Here is an 8476-nt window from a genome sequence, read left to right on the forward strand (position 1 = left end):
GACTTTGGGCCAAATCCAATTCAGATTCAGGCATGCTTGTTTAGGCATCACAGTACCTAAAATCTAGGTGCCTTTGAATGGGAGAGCAATTCAGTTTGACCAGGTTTAGGGGCCTATGGTAATACCTGCAAAACATGCATCAAGTGAAATACTAGAACTTTTAATTAGCATTAGGCTCTTGACTTGTAACTCAGGCTGTATACATACATAGGTATGTCCATATGGCTCTGTCCATATGGCTTTCTAGACCAAGTACATTTCTAATCTCCTCCTCTTCTTCTGTGCCCCAGCCAACATACGGGTAACTTTGGTTCCTACTTAAATGTTCACATAGTAATTTGGGAAAAATGTCTTAGTTTTGCTAATATCATGCTTTCCTGTCTTAGAAATATGATTCCCTATGCTAGAATTATGGGGGGCCTGTAGATGTGCAGGATGCCTGCTCTGATGCATTGTAATTACAGTGTATTGGAGCAGACTCAGTTGAGTCTACTGGAGTGCATAATTAGCACACTCGGTGTTCTGTGTATTCAGCATTGAACAAGCTTTAGTTAAAGTGCCCCTGCCATGATCTTGAAGCATGGGGTGCTGAATACATGAGATGCTGTGGGTGTTTTAATTAGAGTGGCTTCAGAGAGCTGCTCTAATTAAAGCACCCCTCCAACCACCACTGAAGCATGTAAAGACTCTAATGAAATCTATCAATATGATCTCTTGAGTGTATTTTAGCAACTACTTCCTGCCCTTGCTGTGAAGGACATTGACAATGCCATCATCCCCCCTGCTTTAACTATGGTAAATTTGGGTGTTTTCATTGTTTTAGGCATTGTGAGTGGTAGTTATACATGAAAAGTTTTTGTGAATAACTCACAAAGAAACGTGCCTTAGACCACGTCTAGGATGGCTTGGGTAGGTATCGTTCTGCCTTTAGCAGGAGGATGGACTAGATGGCCTCCCAAAGGTTCTTCTAGCTCTACTTTTCTACAATTTTATTATTATGTTTGCTATGACTCTGGCATTCTTGCAGGACAATTTCTTATACCATGGCTATAACCACCTTAAAAATAATCTTTAATTGCTTCTCATCTCTGTCTCTCTCTCTCTCTAAATTTCTTTGAGTCTCAGGCTTTTATTAGCAGTAGTAAACCTTTCAGTCCCCGACTTGACTTTTGAGTATTTATCAAATAAGTGTTTATTTGGTGAGGGCGCACACATTTTCAGTCCTTTAAATTGTTTTGCCATTGTTTCCCCCGCTCAATGTAAATCCACAAGATGTACAAGGCTTATATCAATCCACTTTAACAATCTTTCATGCCATTGGTATGATGCAATACCAAACATTTTTTTTTTACTACAATTTTCCTGGTTTCTCGGCTAATTGTTCTATACTTCATGGGAAATAATTATCCTGTTCTCTTTAAATTGTCTTATTGTTTTACATAATTAGGTTTATCTATTTCAATTGCCTTTTGCTTGGTTTGTTGCTTCTTTTTGATAAGTTCTCTTGGCTTCACAGGCTTACTGCCCTCTTCCCCTTCTTTACATGACTACTTTAATTTACATAATGAAGTTAGGATAGTTACTTTAGTTTATCTGGTATTTAACCTACGCTGTATCTGATTCTTTCCCAGACCAGCAGAAAGGCATTTTTTGCCTAAAAGCTTGTCTCTGTCTCCCAACTATGAAGCTGGTCCAGTAAAAGATATTCCCAAGCAGACCTTTCTTCTAACCTTTTAGTGTATGAATTCATCTACAGTATAATAACAATAGCAATGAAATGGGTTGATTTTAAGAAGCTTTTGCTTCTCCCAACAAATTTAAAAGAGCTGTCTTTTAATCTGTACTGTGCTGTATGACATGTTATTTTTATCGCAAAGAATATGGGAAGTTTGCACAGAAAAAGGAAAAATAGACTCCAGAACATAAGCCTGTCCTGCTTCCTTAGAGCTCGTAACTGAAAGGAAACTACTTTGGATTTTTTATAAAACTGAATTACTTAATCTACTGCAGTTCCAATTGATTCATTGTTTTGTCTGTGAGTTTTATGTTAGCCTCAGATGTAAATGGTACCTGAGGTTAGTCCTGGTCAAAAATGGATTGCTTGCCTAATAGCTCCTAAGTGTCTCTGGTGTGAGCTGAGCAAAGGATGCAATTGCCATTTTGTCATCAGTGACCTAATCTTACTCCCATTGCAATCAATGACGAAAGTCCCATTCATTTCAGTAATACTCAGATTTCAAGCCCAGTGAGTTGTATTTCCATTCGCAAGTTATGAAAAGAAAGGAACCAAATCTCATGAAACAAAGATTTCAATAGTTTTAGTCTCTCCCAGTCAGTTTTGTTGAACTAAAGCAGTAGTTCTCAAACTTTTGGGATTTGAGGCACTCCTCATTAGACCTGGGCACTCCTCCATAACCTCTGTGAATTTAGTGGCATCTAATTTGAAAATCTATTTATAAATTACAGAGTTTACCCCCTTGTAAAGGGCCCTGACAGTGAACACCCTTCAAAAGATCTGGTGTCACCCAGGGTACCCTGGCATCCTGGTTCAGAATCACTGAACTAAAGCTATGCTAAATAGAAAATTATTCCTCATATCCTTTAGCTATGGATTACAAGAGATGTGGGTTTTTCTACTCTTGGAAAATTGCAAGAGTGAAAGAAAAGGTTTAAAAAATGTTGAACAATTAAATCAATGCACTCTCTCAGTGCAAGTGATCATTCCCCCCCACCCCAAGTAATTGTTGAAATGATATGATGACCTACAAAGTACTGAATCCAAATGAATGCTGAATTACATATATGCCATTTCAGAAAATGATGCTAATTTAGGATCATTACAATACCAAGTGGCATGCAATTAAGGCTGTAATTTATATGAAATATTCTAGTAGATGGCAGATGGTGCAAATATGGATCTAGCCATATATTAGTCAAACCATGTATTAGTTAATATATATAAATAATCAAGTAATACAATGAATTCATGATACTGTCATAGGCAGACAAGGTTCCTTGGGTGCATTTGATATCTTTTATTAGACCAACCCAAATGGTTGGAGAATAGTTATTAAGCAAGCTTGCTTAATGCCTATGTCCTTAGACCAACACAGCTACAACCTAAACCCCTGATACTGTCATATACCCTTAAAAATATTAACTCCCTAATTTATTGAAATGAACACATAATTTGTGTGTATATGTGATTTTTTTTCAGTCATTAATAATAATTGATAAAGCTATGCTTTCTTCCTAACTTTTAAGGCTACAAGATATTATTTAGGATACTTTAGTCTCTCTTTCAGTATCTCAGTAATTTCTGCATCAAATGGTATAGACATGAACGCTTAGATGGACAAACATACAAGTTTTTTTTATGCAATTTAAAAGTGTACCTGGGAAATCAAGTACTCTTTTGAACTGGCTTACTATGAGTCAGTTCAGCGTTACATGTAGACACCAAGACTTCTATGAGACATGTATGGTCAGTCCTCCAGGCATCCCCCATTGCTGTAACTGGGTACACTGGTAAGTGGTCAGAATTTTACCGCTCCTGTTTTTGTTCTCCTTGGCTGTGTCCACACGTGTTGTAGATGTTTGGTTCCCCAGGGACAACTAGCAGCAGCACACCTTGGATATCCAGGGATCAACCCCCCGCCCCGTGCTGCTCCCTTGCAGCATGGAGTACAGCTGAATATGCGGTATGTAGTGCCACGGATGTGTCTGTGGCACCACGTACTGCATGACTGAGCTCGTCTAGACACAACCCTTTATTTGGCTCTTTTTTATCAATGAGCTTACTTGCCCTGATTGGTCGATAAAAGCTCTTTTTCTAACAACCAGCTGTGTCCTCACTCCCTACTTCACCACAGCTCCTCCTCATGCCCCTCCCTGGCTCATGGGAATCCCAAAATGTGGGTTCAAGCACTCCCCATCCTGGGCACCCCAGCATGGGTGCAAGTGCTCCCTCCCTTTCACCCACCGTGAAGCATGCTGGGCTGGGAGCTCATTTTCATCGCCGATGTTGGAGCTACAGTAGTTCATGCACAATTGTGAACTAGTCCCCATTCAGTGACTTTTGGGAACAGTTCATTTGTCATGTGTATCTGTACCATGCTCCACAATGGTGAACTGGTTCCCAATCGCTAATGTTTTTGAGTAGTTAAGTTGTTACATGAGCCCATGCCCAAATGTATAGCTTCTGTTCAATTTAACACATTTTTAGATAGTTTTCAATCTTGATTTAAAGACCCAAACACATAACTTCTGTTCAACATAACACAGCTTGTAGATGGATTGCCCGGCTTGATTTAAGGATTTCAGCTGATGCAGGATCAACTATATCCATCAAAAAATAATCCCCCGCATCTAAATAATTACCAGGGATCCTGGTTTTCTCTGATTAAAAAAATCCACAATTTTCAGATTTAAAATGTAACCCAAAATCCACATTTTTTCATAATCAAAATGAAACACCACTATGTATATGTATCTATATCTTATATTTTTCCATGATCAAAATTATTTTTCATCTTGATTATGGAAATATGTGGATTTTGGGTTACTTTTATACATCTGAAAATTGGGGATTTTTTTTAAATAGGAGAAAACCAGGATCCCTGGTAATTACAGTCAGTGTATTTCAGTCAGTTTGAATTTGTCTAGCTTCAGATTTCAGGCACTAACTCATGTTATGGCTTTGGCTGCTTGCATAAGGAGCAGTTTGGCAACAGACATTTTGCCAAACAGGTTGGTATTTATCAACTATTATAGTTATTTCAAAACTTTGTCTTTGACAACCAAAATATTGATTTAACTCCCTAGTCTCTTGGTGAAAGCAGTCTGCCAGACTGTGGATCACTCTTGTGACTCTTGCCTAAAGGTGGTGTCAGAGGTGACAAGTGGTGTCACATATTCAATTTAACACTTGATAAATGCAGTTAAAACACAAGCAGATGCACCTTCCAACAGTTTAGTACATATTAAGTGCTCTCCTGGACTACAAAGCTGAGGATTATCTCCAGGTGAGGGTTATCTTCTAACGCCTACTAACTTCAATAGGTCACTACATTCCAAAGATTTGAAAATGTTGCAAATGAATGAACCCTAACGTACCAAATTTAATATAGCATAATATTCCAGCGATTGCAATTGTTGCAAGTGAATGCGTGAAAGGCCCTAAATCTCGGCCAATTCTTAATGTTTAAAAATAATGTCAATTGGACACACTATTGAAAAGAAATTGTTTTATAAATTCTTTATGCCACCTTCCTACTCCTATTCAATATTTGGCTGTTAGGAACCAGATTGCATTGAAATCTCATGTTTAGTTGGTGATTCAACATGGCCACTAATAAACATGGCCTACCCAGAGTCCTTGTATTCCAAGATACAAGCCTATATTCTTTATTAATACAAGTATGACCTTGAACTTGGATATATTAAAGCTCATTTATAAAATGAGACCAGCTTATTTATTGATCCAGATCACTGTGTACACCTGAACAATGCCTTATAATCAGGGAGCCAGGTTTGCCATTGGTCATGAAAAAATGTGAAAAAACACGGATGTTCTCCTTTAAAAGGGAAAAAATCCAAGAAACCACGGGTCTCCTCTTGCAGGCTGGTAGAGTTTTAGCCTGCAAGGGGCTGCTTGGGGCTGGTGGGAAGCAGGATGCAGGGGGCGGGGGGTGCCATGTACATGTGTGCATGCACACATGCATGTGGCAGCCAGGCAGTGTGGTGGAAAGCAGCTCCTGCAACTCCCTCCAGGTAAGTCGATGGGGAAGGGGCACAGGAGACACAGCAATGGGGCAGGTGGGGGCATGTGCCCCCTTCATGTTTCTGCACCCACAGCAGTGCATGGTCCTGCAGCTCCCTCCTGTGCCAGGTCCCACTGGCTGGGCCATGGAGGTGGCTTCTGCCTGACGTTGGTTCAGCTCAACTGCAGACCTGCACCTTGTGCCCCACTGTGACTGCACATGCCCCCCAACCCCAAGCTGTGTTGCTTCTACAACCCCACCCCCATGATGCATTGCCTGTGCACACATCCCCCCTTCCCCACACACTTGATCCTTTCTTCACACACTGGGGGGGCTGAGGCCTGGGGGTAGGGGTGCAGCAGGTCAGGAGTATGGGGCAATAGAAGGGCCAGGGGGCAGGGAAGGAGTGAAGGGCACTGGAGAAACTGTGGTTTGGGAATGAGGGGAATGGCATGGATCAGGAGTGAGGGACACTGGCAACACTGGCGAGGAGCGGGGGCTGTGGCTTGGGAGTGAAGGGCAGTGGCAGAGGCACGGGCAGGGCACTGGCAAATCAGAGCTGCTCAGCACCACAAAGCAGCTGGGGTGGGGAACTGCTGCAGCTGGACCTGTGTCCTGGTGAGTGAAAGGGACAGGGAGACCTCCTATTTTCCATGTTAAAAAACCAAAATTAAACACCAAAATATATAGGTAGTTATAATTTATTTTATTATAATGATTGAGGCATTGGTGGGCTTCCAAATTGCTTCCAAATTGTAAATATATCAATAAAACATTGTGTTCAATTGATATATAGTAGTACTTCATTTTAATCACAGAAAAACACAGAATTTTAGTTTTTTAATCTGATAGTTTATCATTTTCAGTCAGATAATTTGGGATTTTAAAAGAGATAACCAAGATCCCTTATAATTAGGTGCCTCTTCACCTCTTTTTCTACTGACCTCTGTCTTTACCAGCAATAATAGTATATCTTCTACCAGATCATTGATAAGAAACATGTGAGTCCTTGATAAGTTATTGAGCATCTTATCTCATTAATTGCCCTCATTATGTAAAGACTTATTCATGTATTTAAATTTTAATCAGCCGAGGTTTCCAAAAGCCAGAGGATTCATCTTTCATGGTTTCAGATTAAAAATGGGGAGTGAACAACATAACACAGCCTCATTTTGAACGCCTGAAATGGCACACTTTCACTCAAAATTAAAAGGTGACCCCTGCTTGAAAAGGCAACAAACATTAAACTGAAATGATAAAAAGATATATCTTAACTACTTATAAAAAGTAGCCTATACACACTTATCCAGTACTTTGGATAGGTGGTTGGTTTAAGCTACAACTTAAACAGACAAGGTATGACTACAGACATAATCATTCTCACTCATACCATCTTCAATAGCTTTAACAAAGAGAGAAAAAAATCAAAGCTTTGCATCTGTCCCTGGATGTTTAATAAAATGAAGTAAAGACTATTGCTTAGGCATGCAGGGATGAATTCAGAAAAGCCAAAGCACAATTGGAGTTACAGCTAGCAAGGGATGCGAAGGGTTAACAAAAAGGGTTTCTACAAATATGTCAGTAGCATGCGGGGGATCAGAGAAAGCGTGGGTCCCTTACTGAACAAGGGAAGCAATCTAGTGATAGAAGATGAGGAAAAGGCTGAAGTATTCAATTCCTTTTTTACCTCAGGTTTCACAGGCAAGGCCAGCTCCCAAGCTACTGCATTGGGCAGTGCAGTTTGGGGAGAAAGTAAGTATCCTTCACTGGTAAAAGAACAGGATAGGGACCATTTAGAAAAGTTGGACATGTACAAGTCCATGGGGCCAGATGTGATGCATCTGAGGGTGCTGAAGGATTTGGCTGATGTGATTGCAGAGCTGCTGGCCATTATCTTTGAAAACTCATGGTGATTGGGAAAGGTCCTGGACAATTGGAAAAGGGCAAAGATAGTGCCCATATTCAAGAAAGTGAAGAAGGAGGATTCAGGGAACTTCAGACCAGTCAGCCTCACTTTGGTCCCTGGAAAAGTCATGGAGCAGGTCTTCAAAGAATCTACTTCTAAGCATTTGAGGGGAGATGAAAGTGATTAGGTATAGTCAGCATGGATTCAGCAAGGGCAAGTCATGCCTGACCAACCTGATTGCATTCTATGATGAGATAACTGGCTTGTGGATGTGGGGAAAGCAGTGGGGAAAGCAGTGGGGAAAGCAGTATAAACTCAATATACCTTGAGTTTAGTAAGGCTTTTGGTATGGTTGCCCACAGAATTCTTGCAAGCAAGCTGAGGAGGTATGGGTTGGATGAATGGATAGTGGATAGAAAGCTGTCTGGATTGTTGGGTTCAACAGGTTGCGCTTAATGGCTCAATGTTTAGTTGGCAGCCGGTTATAAGTGGAGTGCCCTGAGGTGGGGGCAGAGGGAGGGTGTTCAATATCTTCATTAATGATCTGGAAGATGGGATGGAGTGCACCATCAGCAAGTTTGTGGATGACACTAAGCTGGGGAGGTGTAGTAGATATGGGTGTGCGAAGCAGGCCATTTCGATTAGGATTTGGATTCGGCCCAAATCATAGAATCATAGAAGTAGGGTCGGAGGGGACCTTGTAGATCTTCAAGTCCGACCCCTTGCCTGGGCAGAAGGGAAACTGGGCTGAAATGACCCCAGTCAGGTAGGCATCAAGCCGCTTCTTAAAGACCCCCAGGGTAGGAGC

The sequence above is a fragment of the Alligator sinensis genome, unplaced genomic scaffold (genome assembly GCF_000455745.1).
Source record: "Alligator sinensis unplaced genomic scaffold, ASM45574v1 scaffold777_1, whole genome shotgun sequence".
Classification (NCBI taxonomy): Eukaryota; Metazoa; Chordata; order Crocodylia; family Alligatoridae; genus Alligator; species Alligator sinensis.